The 16,987-nt window shown below is 35.9% G+C and overlaps 7 non-coding genes across 7 annotated transcripts; all 7 read left to right on the forward strand.

Moving 5' to 3' along the window:
- The first annotated feature begins 235 nt into the window (after positions 1-235).
- Trnaq-uug (transfer RNA glutamine (anticodon UUG)) lies at positions 236-307 on the forward strand. The gene has a single exon. It is a non-coding gene; the product is annotated as a tRNA-Gln (tRNA).
- A 2,092-nt stretch (positions 308-2,399) lies between these two features.
- Trnaq-cug (transfer RNA glutamine (anticodon CUG)) lies at positions 2,400-2,471 on the forward strand. Its single transcript has one exon. It is a non-coding gene; the product is annotated as a tRNA-Gln (tRNA).
- A 1,127-nt stretch (positions 2,472-3,598) lies between these two features.
- On the forward strand, positions 3,599-3,670 carry Trnaq-uug (transfer RNA glutamine (anticodon UUG)). Its single transcript has one exon. It is a non-coding gene; the product is annotated as a tRNA-Gln (tRNA).
- A 4,655-nt stretch (positions 3,671-8,325) lies between these two features.
- On the forward strand, positions 8,326-8,397 carry Trnaq-uug (transfer RNA glutamine (anticodon UUG)). The gene has a single exon. It is a non-coding gene; the product is annotated as a tRNA-Gln (tRNA).
- Positions 8,398-10,459: 2,062 nt separating this feature from the next.
- Trnaq-cug (transfer RNA glutamine (anticodon CUG)) lies at positions 10,460-10,531 on the forward strand. Its single transcript has one exon. It is a non-coding gene; the product is annotated as a tRNA-Gln (tRNA).
- Positions 10,532-11,672: 1,141 nt separating this feature from the next.
- On the forward strand, positions 11,673-11,744 carry Trnaq-uug (transfer RNA glutamine (anticodon UUG)). Its single transcript has one exon. It is a non-coding gene; the product is annotated as a tRNA-Gln (tRNA).
- Positions 11,745-16,419: 4,675 nt separating this feature from the next.
- Trnaq-uug (transfer RNA glutamine (anticodon UUG)) lies at positions 16,420-16,491 on the forward strand. The gene has a single exon. It is a non-coding gene; the product is annotated as a tRNA-Gln (tRNA).
- The last annotated feature ends 496 nt before the right edge of the window (positions 16,492-16,987 follow it).

Below are 16,987 nucleotides of genomic sequence, written 5' to 3' on the forward strand. Positions count from 1 at the left end.
GCAGCTTTCAGAAATTTTAAATTTCCAATCTTTCGGCCCACCACGACGATCTTTAGCACACCGCACAGTCTCCGAAACGCGAAGGTGTAAGACTTCATCTAGTTGGCTGGTAAAATTAGCGATTTTGCTAATAACATAAGTCATCAGAACATGGCCACTAAATGGCCGCTGTCAGAACTTGGCGTAGAACAGTGGAGACACTTTTTACAAGTGTCTTGTCGACACATGCTACAATGGTTCCATGGTGTAATGGTTAGCACTCTGGACTTTGAATCCAGCGATCCGAGTTCAAATCTCGGTGGAACCTTGAATATTATTTTAAGTTCTTTCTTATTTACATTAATTTAAAGACTTTATTTTATTTTTGTAAATCCTAATGCGAAAGATGAGGTGGGTGTATGCAAATTGAAGCGAATATGATCCCTATGTGTGTCTATTTCGTCATACAACATAGTTTGAAAACCGGTTAGTTCAACAAAGTATGAATAAATTGTCACAATTGTTGAGTTACAAATTCAAAATAAAACAAGCTCGAAGCTAAAATGAAGTATGACAATTTCTTCATATTGTCGGAGGATCATCAGCTCTGTCTCTATGTAAGTGTCAGTTAATCGCTGTACATGGTTGTTTATTGATACATATATAGACCTTTCCATAGCCCTTGGATTTTTCAAAGAAATTTCCGTACGCCCTTGGATTTTTCATCGACCTCACCATACGTCATTGGATTTTTCAACGACCTTTCCATATTTCCTCGGATTTTTCAAGTCTTCGCAGTAATTTACAAAAAATGTTTAATTTTGTTCGCTGAAAATGTCTCCGAAACAACAAATAAACCCTGATCTATTCGGACTACCTCGACAGTTTCTACGAAGATAATGACTGTACGATTGACCTAGAGCTTACGAATGAAAAAGTAGTTAGATGCATTCGCAATTTTTCGGACAATCCTTCTTTCGCAAACAGGTGAGGTGATCCGACTGCAGTTATCGGCATATATTCCAAGGTGTGATCAATAGGATTGACCTCGAAATTGAGAATTTAAAAGGCGCGGCCTGCTGGTTATCACGTGATCTTTTGCCATTACGGTACCGATATCGCCCAGCGCTCCATACTGTAAGGACAATGATATCGATATCAGATGCCGGTGGGCCGGATTGTTTTTCAATCTGAGGAGACTACAGCCGAAGACGAAGTTAAAGGAAATTATTGTTTTGGTTACCAAGAGGATACCATCACCGTGAATGGCCAAACCCACCTGGCAGTGGACAAGATCACCTGTCTTGGCAGTAGCAGTCGCGTGCAGTCCAAAGCGATGATGAGACAAATGCCAGAATTGCCAAAGCAAGAGTGGCCTGTGGCATCTCACGAGCAAATGTGTTCAGTCCACAGAACTCACGGTACTAATTCAGTTCCCATAGTAAACCTATGTAAACACCATGATATTTAAAATTCAACAACTTAAAGATTGTGAGTGCTCATAATCAAGCCTACATTTATAAGTATAGATGAAACCTATATTTATCGGTATAGATGAAATCTGGATGTCAGCTTTTGTGCAGATGAAAGGATATGAGCCGCGGCATTTTCTGGACCAGTATGTGTTTGAAACATGTGCTTTCAATTCCGCACCAAAGAGTCAGGTGCGAATTTTAGTAATGAGTGTTCCAAACTCAAGACGGTAAAAGGACTTAAATTCCATCAATAAAATAATGTCATTTTCAATGGGCTTCCTAAAGAAACTCATCTGGATATGATTTCAAGACAGAGTCCCAGACTCTGAGGTTTTCACGTAGACAGGAATATAGAAGAAATATCGCCTTGATGGTTACATATTTAGAACTTTAAAATCTCGGGAAAAACATACTATATCATTATTTATATATAGAGTATTGATCTGCCTAAATTTAGCCTGATAGTCATAAGTGAACTTTATAACTTGATTTTAAATTAGCCAGCATAATTTCATTTTATTTAATCACTTTAAGATATTTCAATGTATCTTACTAATTTAATATACATTCCACTCGAACGTAATAGTACTAATCTTTTAGGCATTTCACTTTTAATCTTCATATACACTTTTATTATTTTCATATAAATATATATATATATATATATATATATATATATATATATATATATATATATATATATATATATATATATATATATATATATATATATATATACATATTCATCTGTGTGTGTGTGTTTGTTTGTGTGTATTACAGGAGTGTAACGTTTTATCAATAAAGTAAGACGAAATCTCTGACAACATGAATGCACCTTATCGGTAATATAAATGAACACAAGGGAGTCCAACGGTAAGCTGATATAATACTGATATATTACTACCTCCTAACATGTTTTTGGAATATGACCCTGTGTCATCGATAGGTTCCATGGTGTAATGGTTAGCACTCTGGACTCTGAATCCAGCAATCCGAGTTCAAATCTCGGTGGAACCTAAGTTTATCTTTTTAATCCTAAAAATACCTTTTCTTAAAGTTTTATGTCGAACAGAAGACAAATGTACAATAGTAGAAGCGAGTATGAGAGGATACATTGTATGTACCTATTTAACGACATACAGTATTGCTTGGAAATGGGTTAGTGCGAAATATGAATCTAGTTTCGCAATAGAGTTGCAACCTAGTGCTCCTTGCTGACAATTCAATAATTCGCACTTAAAAAGGGGAATCTCGCAAATTCTTTGCAACTACATTACGATTTGAAAACAAAGATATCTTGTAATTTCGACTTTGATTTATTAATTGCAATTAAAGAATTGCGCAACGTAAACACATTTCCTTTATGTCTTGATATTGGCTGCGGACCGTTACCTCTTCTCACTTTTCTCCGCGAGGAGTCAATTACACTGCACTATATGTGTTTCATTATGAATATATGCATATATTAGTCGATATCAATTTTAAATAGCGAATCCCTTTTCTATAACGTGACCTCTACCATGACAACACTGATACTGACCAGCACTCGATACCTTAGAAACTGTATTCGTACACATTTATTATAAATGTCACTAATGTGCAAAGTGATAAGAGGTACACTTTACGATCACATTGTTGTTATACAAATATGATCTTTTTCTTTTATAGTTATTCTCTCTCTCACTCTCTCTCTCTCTCTCTCTCTCTCCCACTCTGTGTATTCCAATTTAATGCGTTATGGACACGGATTCAAAGCATAAACCTTCTTAATGGAAACATTTTATATTGCGGACACCAAAAGTTGGTGTCCACAGGGTACTCACCGCTAAATTATTCCTCTGATTCACGTATATGATGGTGATAGGAAACGAATAAACCTGCGTTGGAAAGCGTTTCCCGCCAAATGTGTGTATATTTATTTTAACTTTTCCATTCAGCAGCCAGTGTGTGCGAACCCGTCACACACAGACATATTGCGATTTGCGCATGTCATTGCCATTGGATACTGGAATAGCTCTCTTCCTATTGAGTATTATCGCCTCGCTCCTATTACCTCATGCACATGTTTTAGCAAAACAGTAAAGAATACGCATATACTACAACCTACTAATAAGTTTTGAGAAGATGACCCGTTGTAACCGATAGGTTCCATGGTGTAATGGTTAGCACTCTGGACTTTGAATCCAGCAATCCGAGTTCAAATCTCGGTGGAACCTAGGTTTTTTTTATTTTTATTCAAATACTTTTCTCAAAGTTTCATGTGGAACAGGAGGCGAATGTACAGAAGAAGAAGAAGCGACTTACAGCCCCTTGCTTACAACTCAGTAATTCGTACTTACAACTATATATTACCTAAATCCTCTTCAACAACATTACAATTTTTGCACTTAGAAATTTTGTAATTACGACTTTGTTTTCTTAATTTTTCACTTACCGTCAAAGGACAAAGATAACCTAGAAATTGAAAGCTTGCGTTGTCGGACCGCTCCAGTGGCCTAGTGGTTAGAGCGCCCGCCTTGGATGTGGGAGATCGTGGGTTTGATCCCCGGCCGAGTCATGCCAAAGACTTACAAAAATGGTACTAACAGCTACCTCGCTAGGCGCACAGCATTAAGAGGTTAGTTTTAGGACTGGTCGGCCTGGTGTCAGGATAATGTGTCTGTGTGGTACATCATGCTACATGTCTGCAGCATGATGCCCCAGTGCTAGACATCACTATAAACTGCCACATTGCAGGCATCGTAGCGATATGACTGAATTTATTTTAAAGCTACGTTAAAAATCTAAATCGGACACACACGTTGTCGGAATAATGGCAGGCATATATGGAGGTGGATTACCGAAATAATTATATGCGTGTATTTCCTAATCTTCCATGATGCATTATTGTAAATGGCTGCTTGCAAGTGCTACTTTCATAATTCTATCAATGTATATTGTATTTTCATTGATGCAAATTGTACGTGGCAGTTTGTAAGTGCTACTTTCCTTCTGCATTATTGTAAATGACTGCTTGCAAGTGCTACATTCATAATTCTAGTCAAGAATTTTCTAATTTTCATTGATGCAAGCTGTAAATGGTTGCTTGCAAGTTTTTCGATCAACTTTCCTTCTGCGTTATTTTATCTTGCGATTTGCCACAACTGAATCGATTCCGTAATTTGTCGTATGACAAACGCAATGTCAGTTACTACAAACTTTGTATATTCTGTTTCTGAACTTTACAATTACATCATTCCAACTGCTGTTTTTATACCTATCTGGTCCTGCAACAATGTAAATACTAAGTTTTATCAGTATCGTCTTTGTCGTCCATCTCGTGTCTCTCTAAATTTCTAAATTTTTTCCTTTACGGCATTCATTTTATGTCGATAACTCTTTCACTCCCCTTTTTTGAGGTGTACATTACCAACACAGTTTTAATCGTCTCTAAAACCATATGCTTTCTCGAAGATCTAAGCGATTTATAGCACCTTACGAGAACAAAAACGCATACACTACAACAGGGTGGTCCATCTTTTTCAAACCCAGTTTTGACGCACTGAAGTATTTACCTTCAAAGTTTAAGAAATCTACTTCTTAGTGTCATCTCTCATTACTTGGAAACATTAGTTATTTTAGCAAAGTAAGGATCAGAAATGACAATGATATATTCCCTCGTAATCTTCTTAACGAGTATTCATCGGACGAACCCTGGTTGTAAGGATTGTATTGTACGTCACCCATTTTGACGCACCTCACAGACGTCTTTCTTTTCCTGTGATAATATTGTACATAAGTTCCCGCGAAAATAAAATAATTCAGATCAACATCAATAGCACATAAAAAAGTTTATAGGTAAAATGACATTAAAAACAATTAATCATTCCTTACAGGTGTTATTATTCTTATCATGATCTTCATTTTGGAACATATTTTGCCGCAAAAAAACCCCCAAAAAATCAAACTGTGGAAAATCATGTTCGTATCATGATAAAAGTATTTACTTGCGATTAGAAGTATTGGATTTAGTGTACAGTTGTTCCCAAATACTTAATTTGCATTGTTAATGTACGGAACCTTAACCTTTGAATGTATTTATATATATAAAAAACAAAAACAAAAAACAGCTTTAAAACTACTTTGCATCCATTAAAACATTTGTCTCTAAAACTGAAAATAATCAGAGACAAAAGATTTTACAGGAGATTTTACTTTTATTTTTTGTAATTCTTGCCATTATCAAACCAATTAAAATTAATAATTTGGTTCAAGAATTTTGCAAATATAAAGATAGGACTCTTAGGATGTAATTATTCAGCTGCTCTTTGTCATATTAAAGATTTAAGAAAGAAGCTTTAAAGATATTTTGAAATATGAATGTTGCGGTCGATGAGTGTGTTTTGGGACAGTCTTCAGCAAGTATCAACAAAAGAATAAACTCTAATGATCTTGCTCGATAATTATACGGGGTAGAATTTTACAGATCGCTGTCTTTTTATTTGGTTTTGTTCTATTTAATCGCCTACATGTATCATGGGTAGTTGAGGTTGTTTTGGGACAGTCTTTTGCTGTCCTAGGGTAGTCATGGCATCTTTTATTTGGTGATAATTACCAATATGGGATACACTATATATTTTAAAAAACTCTCCTGATCTTACTCGATAATTATACAATCCAGGATTTTACTGATCACTGTCTTTTATAAGGTTTGATTCAATATAATGGTATACATGTATCCTGGGTAGGTGAGAGAGTTTTCGGACAGTCTTGAGCTAGCCCCATTACTTTCAGGGTGACAGATACAAAAATTAAACTACTGAATGTCTACTTCCTGCATACGTTCTTGGAAATAATCAAACATAAAATTTGCTGGACAGATTTGGGGAGGCAAACAAGTGTTAAAACATTGCCTAAACTTTTAGAACACGTTTTGCTTGAATATTCTTTAAAGGAATTGGCTATGAAAAGCTTGAGGACGCATACATTATGGTCAACAAGTGTTGCTTGCTTGACTTTGTGTTAGGTAAAGAACCGAGAGTCTACCATTTTTCTATTAGATGGCTTGTCAAATGGTCAAATGCAGGAATAGGTTGCAGATGTGCCTTAGATATCTTCTGATTGGGATTTCCTACCATTTGACAAGTGTAAGATGAGCTAAGGTACTTAAAAACATCACTTTAATTTTCAGCAGATAAAAACGATTCAGGATCTTGTGATAAGTCTTACTGACACCAAATGACCAGCTTAAGGGGTTTTATGGGCTATACTATGCATGTCCTGTCCATATGCCTTCGGAACAACACTTTCACCAGCAGGTGCATCGGTTGCCGCCATTTTCTCATAATGAACCCATTTTTCACAAAGTAATAAACTGGTACTTGTGTGGCTTTAATTTTTAAAACCGAGACTTGTATCTTCTCTGAGGAATACTACTTGGTGGCCTATAACTCACATTAAACTGACTTGCATACTTATAAAGTAGCTGTTACTTTCTGCTCAGATATCTTACAACTGCAGTCAGAAATTGGCTAGTGGTTTCTATTATTCTGTGAAGAAACTAACTTACATGTGAATCTCTCTCTCTCTCTCTCTCTCTCCCTCTCTTTGCTGAGTGATTAAGACATCTAAATTATGGAATATACCTTGTCCATTGTTCGAAGGCACAATTACATTAGGGAAAGAGGCGAAATGTAGAATTTCATCTCAGGTTCATAAATAAAATAGTTTTGTGAGGGTCAGTGTATCAGATATAACTAATTAGCAAATAAAATATAAACATTTTCATGGGTTTTTGCTCATAGCAAGAGCAAGGAATTTTCTTTATTGCCCGCAAAATAAATTCTCCGAAAAGTGAGCATTTTTGTACAGTGTATATATTGAATACAGATCCAACTCAAGGGTTCTACGTATGAGAGCAGGGAAGACATCCGAAAAGCCATATGGACGTCATAGAAAAATCAAGAAAAAGTATCCAAACATCTATATGTCGCGTGGTGGATAGCTTATCAAAGGGTTAGAGGCCAGAATGGGTGTCCGGGGACCCATAGGTTATTGAATGAGACAAGAGACCTTTTCCGTACTACTAGTGGATTTCATAGAAGAAATATAAAAAACTATGTATAAGAGAATATTGTTTACAGATGATTAGTATGTATTACTGGGTGAAATTTGGAAACTACACTAAAGACTCACATGTCTCAGTTACATGTAACATTGTTTAGTTTTATCTAAATTCTAATAATGAACATGTATCTACACTTCTCAGATGTGAATCGATACCATTATCATAATCAATTAATTTAGAGCCACATTCAGCGTTTTCTTTGATGTTTCTTTTACAAAAGTTAATCAGAATGTACTTTATACCTTAAACAACAAAGATACTTCATTTGCCTTCTAAAAATTGAATAAGAATATTCCCAGTCGGGTTACAGTTCTTTTCATATTTAGTGTCAATATAATTACAACTCGTGACGTGTTCCCACTGCATAGTTACACTTCCTGTATACATAAGATAAGGCAACTATGTACACTGATAGATACAAGCCTGGGGCAATCTGATTAAATTCAAATCTCCTCTGTCTTAACGTGAAGATCTGAGAGCGACCGCTAAGAGGTCATATTCTACTAATTTTGGAATTAGCCAGTGGAAATGCAGCTTTCAGAAATTTTAAATTTCCAATCTTTCGGCCCACCACGACGATCTTTAGCACACCGCACAGTCTCCGAAACGCGAAGGTGTAAGACTTCATCTAGTTGGCTGGTAAAATTAGCGATTTTGCTAATAACATAAGTCATCAGAACATGGCCACTAAATGGCCGCTGTCAGAACTTGGCGTGGAACAGTGGAGACACTTTTTACAAGTGTCTTGTCGACACATGCTACAATGGTTCCATGGTGTAATGGTTAGCACTCTGGACTTTGAATCCAGCGATCCGAGTTCAAATCTCGGTGGAACCTTGAATATTATTTTAAGTTCTTTCTTATTTACATTAATTTAAAGACTTTATTTTATTTTTGTAAATCCTAATGCGAAAGATGAGGTGGGTGTATGCAAATTGAAGCGAATATGATCCCTATGTGTGTCTATTTCGTCATACAACATAGTTTGAAAACCGGTTAGTTCAACAAAGTATGAATAAATTGTCACAATTGTTGAGTTACAAATTCAAAATAAAACAAGCTCGAAGCTAAAATGAAGTATGACAATTTCTTCATATTGTCGGAGGATCATCAGCTCTGTCTCTATGTAAGTGTCAGTTAATCGCTGTACATGGTTGTTTATTGATACATATATAGACCTTTCCATAGCCCTTGGATTTTTCAAAGAAATTTCCGTACGCCCTTGGATTTTTCATCGACCTCACCATACGTCATTGGATTTTTCAACGACCTTTCCATATTTCCTCGGATTTTTCAAGTCTTCGCAGTAATTTACAAAAAATGTTTAATTTTGTTCGCTGAAAATGTCTCCGAAACAACAAATAAACCCTGATCTATTCGGACTACCTCGACAGTTTCTACGAAGATAATGACTGTACGATTGACCTAGAGCTTACGAATGAAAAAGTAGTTAGATGCATTCGCAATTTTTCGGACAATCCTTCTTTCGCAAACAGGTGAGGTGATCCGACTGCAGTTATCGGCATATATTCCAAGGTGTGATCAATAGGATTGACCTCGAAATTGAGAATTTAAAAGGCGCGGCCTGCTGGTTATCACGTGATCTTTTGCCATTACGGTACCGATATCGCCCAGCGCTCCATACTGTAAGGACAATGATATCGATATCAGATGCCGGTGGGCCGGATTGTTTTTCAATCTGAGGAGACTACAGCCGAAGACGAAGTTAAAGGAAATTATTGTTTTGGTTACCAAGAGGATACCATCACCGTGAATGGCCAAACCCACCTGGCAGTGGACAAGATCACCTGTCTTGGCAGTAGCAGTCGCGTGCAGTCCAAAGCGATGATGAGACAAATGCCAGAATTGCCAAAGCAAGAGTGGCCTGTGGCATCTCACGAGCAAATGTGTTCAGTCCACAGAACTCACGGTACTAATTCAGTTCCCATAGTAAACCTATGTAAACACCATGATATTTAAAATTCAACAACTTAAAGATTGTGAGTGCTCATAATCAAACCTACATTTATAAGTATAGATGAAACCTATATTTATCGGTATAGATGAAATCTGGATGTCAGCTTTTGTGCAGATGAAAGGATATGAGCCGCGGCATTTTCTGGACCAGTATGTGTTTGAAACATGTGCTTTCAATTCCGCACCAAAGAGTCAGGTGCGAATTTTAGTAATGAGTGTTCCAAACTCAAGACGGTAAAAGGACTTAAATTCCATCAATAAAATAATGTCATTTTCAATGGGCTTCCTAAAGAAACTCATCTGGATATGATTTCAAGACAGAGTCCCAGACTCTGAGGTTTTCACGTAGACAGGAATATAGAAGAAATATCGCCTTGATGGTTACATATTTAGAACTTTAAAATCTCGGGAAAAACATACTATATCATTATTTATATATAGAGTATTGATCTGCCTAAATTTAGCCTGATAGTCATAAGTGAACTTTATAACTTGATTTTAAATTAGCCAGCATAATTTCATTTTATTTAATCACTTTAAGATATTTCAATGTATCTTACTAATTTAATATACATTCCACTCGAACGTAATAGTACTAATCTTTTAGGCATTTCACTTTTAATCTTCATATACACTTTTATTATTTTCATATATATATATATATATATATATATATATATATATATATATATATATATATATATATATATATATACATATTCATCTGTGTGTGTGTGTTTGTTTGTGTGTATTACAGGAGTGTAACGTTTTATCAATAAAGTAAGACGAAATCTCTGACAACATGAATGCACCTTATCGGTAATATAAATGAACACAAGGGAGTCCAACGGTAAGCTGATATAATACTGATATATTACTACCTCCTAACATGTTTTTGGAATATGACCCTGTGTCATCGATAGGTTCCATGGTGTAATGGTTAGCACTCTGGACTCTGAATCCAGCAATCCGAGTTCAAATCTCGGTGGAACCTAAGTTTATCTTTTTAATCCTAAAAATACCTTTTCTTAAAGTTTTATGTCGAACAGAAGACAAATGTACAATAGTAGAAGCGAGTATGAGAGGATACATTGTATGTACCTATTTAACGACATACAGTATTGCTTGGAAATGGGTTAGTGCGAAATATGAATCTAGTTTCGCAATAGAGTTGCAACCTAGTGCTCCTTGCTGACAATTCAATAATTCGCACTTAAAAAGGGGAATCTCGCAAATTCTTTGCAACTACATTACGATTTGAAAACAAAGATATCTTGTAATTTCGACTTTGATTTATTAATTGCAATTAAAGAATTGCGCAACGTAAACACATTTCCTTTATGTCTTGATATTGGCTGCGGACCGTTACCTCTTCTCACTTTTCTCCGCGAGGAGTCAATTACACTGCACTATATGTGTTTCATTATGAATATATGCATATATTAGTCGATATCAATTTTAAATAGCGAATCCCTTTTCTATAACGTGACCTCTACCATGACAACACTGATACTGACCAGCACTCGATACCTTAGAAACTGTATTCGTACACATTTATTATAAATGTCACTAATGTGCAAAGTGATAAGAGGTACACTTTACGATCACATTGTTGTTATACAAATATGATCTTTTTCTTTTATAGTTATTCTCTCTCTCTCTCTCTCTCTCTCTCTCTCTCTCTCTCTCTCTCTCTCTCCCACTCTGTGTATTCCAATTTAATGCGTTATGGACACGGATTCAAAGCATAAACCTTCTTGATGGAAACATTTTATATTGCGGACACCAAAAGTTGGTGTCCACAGGGTACTCACCGCTAAATTATTCCTCTGATTCACGTATATAATGGTGATAGGAAACGAATAAACCTGCGTTGGAAAGCGTTTCCCGCCAAATGTGTGTATATTTATTTTTACTTTTCCATTCAGCAGCCAGTGTGTGCGAACCCGTCACACACAGACATATTGCGATTTGCGCATGTCATTGCCATTGGATACTGGAATAGCTCTCTTCCTATTGAGTATTATCGCCTCGCTCCTATTACCTCATGCACATGTTTTAGCAAAACAGTAAAGAATACGCATATACTACAACCTACTAATAAGTTTTGAGAAGATGACCCGTTGTAACCGATAGGTTCCATGGTGTAATGGTTAGCACTCTGGACTTTGAATCCAGCAATCCGAGTTCAAATCTCGGTGGAACCTAGGTTTTTTTTATTTTTATTCAAATACTTTTCTCAAAGTTTCATGTGGAACAGGAGGCGAATGTACAGAAGAAGAAGAAGCGACTTACAGCCCCTTGCTTACAACTCAGTAATTCGTACTTACAACTATATATTACCTAAATCCTCTTCAACAACATTACAATTTTTGCACTTAGAAATTTTGTAATTACGACTTTGTTTTCTTAATTTTTCACTTACCGTCAAAGGACAAAGATAACCTAGAAATTGAAAGCTTGCGTTGTCGGACCGCTCCAGTGGCCTAGTGGTTAGAGCGCCCGCCTTGGATGTGGGAGATCGTGGGTTTGATCCCCGGCCGAGTCATGCCAAAGACTTACAAAAATGGTACTAACAGCTACCTCGCTAGGCGCACAGCATTAAGAGGTTAGTTTTAGGACTGGTCGGCCTGGTGTCAGGATAATGTGTCTGTGTGGTACATCATGCTACATGTCTGCAGCATGATGCCCCAGTGCTAGACATCACTATAAACTGCCACATTGCAGGCATCGTAGCGATATGACTGAATTTATTTTAAAGCTACGTTAAAAATCTAAATCGGACACACACGTTGTCGGAAATATGGCAGGCATATATGGAGGTGGATTACCGAAATAATTATATGCGTGTATTTCCTAATCTTCCATGATGCATTATTGTAAATGGCTGCTTGCAAGTGCTACTTTCATAATTCTATCAATGTATATTGTATTTTCATTGATGCAAATTGTACGTGGCAGTTTGTAAGTGCTACTTTCCTTCTGCATTATTGTAAATGACTGCTTGCAAGTGCTACATTCATAATTCTAGTCAAGAATTTTCTAATTTTCATTGATGCAAGCTGTAAATGGTTGCTTGCAAGTTTTTCGATCAACTTTCCTTCTGCGTTATTTTATCTTGCGATTTGCCACAACTGAATCGATTCCGTAATTTGTCGTATGACAAACGCAATGTCAGTTACTACAAACTTTGTATATTCTGTTTCTGAACTTTACAATTACATCATTCCAACTGCTGTTTTTATACCTATCTGGTCCTGCAACAATGTAAATACTAAGTTTTATCAGTATCGTCTTTGTCGTCCATCTCGTGTCTCTCTAAATTTCTAAATTTTTTCCTTTACGGCATTCATTTTATGTCGATAACTCTTTCACTCCCCTTTTTTGAGGTGTACATTACCAACACAGTTTTAATCGTCTCTAAAACCATATGCTTTCTCGAAGATCTAAGCGATTTATAGCACCTTACGAGAACAAAAACGCATACACTACAACAGGGTGGTCCATCTTTTTCAAACCCAGTTTTGACGCACTGAAGTATTTACCTTCAAAGTTTAAGAAATCTACTTCTTAGTGTCATCTCTCATTACTTGGAAACATTAGTTATTTTAGCAAAGTAAGGATCAGAAATGACAATGATATATTCCCTCGTAATCTTCTTAACGAGTATTCATCGGACGAACCCTGGTTGTAAGGATTGTATTGTACGTCACCCATTTTGACGCACCTCACAGACGTCTTTCTTTTCCTGTGATAATATTGTACATAAGCTCCCGCGAAAATAAAATAATTCAGATCAACATCAATAGCACATAAAAAAGTTTATAGGTAAAATGACATTAAAAACAATTAATCATTCCTTACAGGTGTTATTATTCTTATCATGATCTTCATTTTGGAACATATTTTGCCGCAAAAAAAACCCCAAATAATCAAACTGTGGAAAATCATGTTCGTATCATGATAAAAGTATTTACTTGCGATTAGAAGTATTGGATTTAGTGTACAGTTGTTCCCAAATACTTAATTTGCATTGTTAATGTACGGAACCTTAACCTTTGAATGTATTTATATATATAAAAAACAAAAACAAAAAACAGCTTTAAAACTACTTTGCATCCATTAAAACATTTGTCTCTAAAACTGAAAATAATCAGAGACAAAAGATTTTACAGGAGATTTTACTTTTATTTTTTGTAATTCTTGCCATTATCAAACCAATTAAAATTAATAATTTGGTTCAAGAATTTTGCAAATATAAAGATAGGACTCTTAGGATGTAATTATTCAGCTGCTCTTTGTCATATTAAAGATTTAAGAAAGAAGCTTTAAAGATATTTTGAAATATGAATGTTGCGGTCGATGAGTGTGTTTTGGGACAGTCTTCAGCAAGTATCAACAAAAGAATAAACTCTAATGATCTTGCTCGATAATTATACAGGGTAGAATTTTACAGATCGCTGTCTTTTTATTTGGTTTTGTTCTATTTAATCGCCTACATGTATCATGGGTAGTTGAGGTTGTTTTGGGACAGTCTTTTGCTGTCCTAGGGTAGTCATGGCATCTTTTATTTGGTGATAATTACCAATATGGGATACACTATATATTTTAAAAAACTCTCCTGATCTTACTCGATAATTATACAATCCAGGATTTTACTGATCACTGTCTTTTATAAGGTTTGATTCAATATAATGGTATACATGTATCCTGGGTAGGTGAGAGAGTTTTCGGACAGTCTTGAGCTAGCCCCATTACTTTCAGGGTGACAGATACAAAAATTAAACTACTGAATGTCTACTTCCTGCATACGTTCTTGGAAATAATCAAACATAAAATTTGCTGGACAGATTTGGGGAGGCAAACAAGTGTTAAAACATTGCCTAAACTTTTAGAACACGTTTTGCTTGAATATTCTTTAAAGGAATTGGCTATGAAAAGCTTGAGGACGCATACATTATGGTCAACAAGTGTTGCTTGCTTGACTTTGTGTTAGGTAAAGAACCGAGAGTCTACCATTTTTCTATTAGATGGCTTGTCAAATGGTCAAATGCAGGAATAGGTTGCAGATGTGCCTTAGATATCTTCTGATTGGGATTTCCTACCATTTGACAAGTGTAAGATGAGCTAAGGTACTTAAAAACATCACTTTAATTTTCAGCAAATAAAAACGATTCAGGATCTTGTGATAAGTCTTACTGACACCAAATGACCAGCTTAAGGGGTTTTATGGGCTATACTATGCATGTCCTGTCCATATGCCTTCGGAACAACACTTTCACCAGCAGGTGCATCGGTTGCCGCCATTTTCTCATAATGAACCCATTTTTCACAAAGTAATAAACTGGTACTTGTGTGGCTTTAATTTTTAAAACCGAGACTTGTATCTTCTCTGAGGAATACTACTTGGTGGCCTATAACTCACATTAAACTGACTTGCATACTTATAAAGTAGCTGTTACTTTCTGCTCAGATATCTTACAACTGCAGTCAGAAATTGGCTAGTGGTTTCTATTATTCTGTGAAGAAACTAACTTACATGTGAATCTCTCTCTCTCTCTCTCTCTCTCTCTCTCTCTCTCTCTCTCTCCCTCTCTTTGCTGAGTGATTAAGACATCTAAATTATGGAATATACCTTGTCCATTGTTCGAAGGCACAGTTACATTAGGGAAAGAGGCGAAATGTAGAATTTCATCTCAGGTTCATAAATAAAATAGTTTTGTGAGGGTCAGTGTATCAGATATAACTAATTAGCAAATAAAATATAAACATTTTCATGGGTTTTTGCTCATAGCAAGAGCAAGGAATTTTCTTTATTGCCCGCAAAATAAATTCTCCGAAAAGTGAGCATTTTTGTACAGTGTATATATTGAATACAGATCCAACTCAAGGGTTCTACGTATGAGAGCAGGGAAGACATCCGAAAAGCCATATGGACGTCATAGAAAAATCAAGAAAAAGTATCCAAACATCTATATGTCGCGTGGTGGATAGCTTATCAAAGGGTTAGAGGCCAGAATGGGTGTCCGGGGACCCATAGGTTATTGAATGAGACAAGAGACCTTTTCCGTACTACTAGTGGATTTCATAGAAGAAATATAAAAAACTATGTATAAGAGAATATTGTTTACAGATGATTAGTATGTATTACTGGGTGAAATTTGGAAACTACACTAAAGACTCACATGTCTCAGTTACATGTAACATTGTTTAGTTTTATCTAAATTCTAATAATGAACATGTATCTACACTTCTCAGATGTGAATCGATACCATTATCATAATCAATTAATTTAGAGCCACATTCAGCGTTTTCTTTGATGTTTCTTTTACAAAAGTTAATCAGAATGTACTTTATACCTTAAACAACAAAGATACTTCATTTGCCTTCTAAAAATTGAATAAGAATATTCCCAGTCGGGTTACAGTTCTTTTCATATTTAGTGTCAATATAATTACAACTCGTGACGTGTTCCCACTGCATAGTTACACTTCCTGTATACATAAGATAAGGCAACTATGTACACTGATAGATACAAGCCTGGGGCAATCTGATTAAATTCAAATCTCCTCTGTCTTAACGTGAAGATCTGAGAGCGACCGCTAAGAGGTCATATTCTACTAATTTTGGAATTAGCCAGTGGAAATGCAGCTTTCAGAAATTTTAAATTTCCAATCTTTCGGCCCACCACGACGATCTTTAGCACACCGCACAGTCTCCGAAACGCGAAGGTGTAAGACTTCATCTAGTTGGCTGGTAAAATTAGCGATTTTGCTAATAACATAAGTCATCAGAACATGGCCACTAAATGGCCGCTGTCAGAACTTGGCGTAGAACAGTGGAGACACTTTTTACAAGTGTCTTGTCGACACATGCTACAATGGTTCCATGGTGTAATGGTTAGCACTCTGGACTTTGAATCCAGCGATCCGAGTTCAAATCTCGGTGGAACCTTGAATATTATTTTAAGTTCTTTCTTATTTACATTAATTTAAAGACTTTATTTTATTTTTGTAAATCCTAATGCGAAAGATGAGGTGGGTGTATGCAAATTGAAGCGAATATGATCCCTATGTGTGTCTATTTCGTCATACAACATAGTTTGAAAACCGGTTAGTTCAACAAAGTATGAATAAATTGTCACAATTGTTGAGTTACAAATTCAAAATAAAACAAGCTCGAAGCTAAAATGAAGTATGACAATTTCTTCATATTGTCGGAGGATCATCAGCTCTGTCTCTATGTAAGTGTCAGTTAATCGCTGTACATGGTTGTTTATTGATACATATATAGACCTTTCCATAGCCCTTGGATTTTTCAAAGAAATTTCCGTACGCCCTTGGATTTTTCATCGACCTCACCATACGTCATTGGATTTTTCAACGACCTTTCCATATTTCCTCGGATTTTTCAAGTCTTCGCAGTAATTTACAAAAAATGTTTAATTTTG

The sequence above is a fragment of the Sinohyriopsis cumingii genome, chromosome 17, assembly GCF_028554795.1.
Source record: "Sinohyriopsis cumingii isolate HCF-2022 chromosome 17, ASM2855479v2, whole genome shotgun sequence".
NCBI lineage: Eukaryota > Metazoa > Mollusca > Bivalvia > Unionida > Unionidae > Sinohyriopsis > Sinohyriopsis cumingii.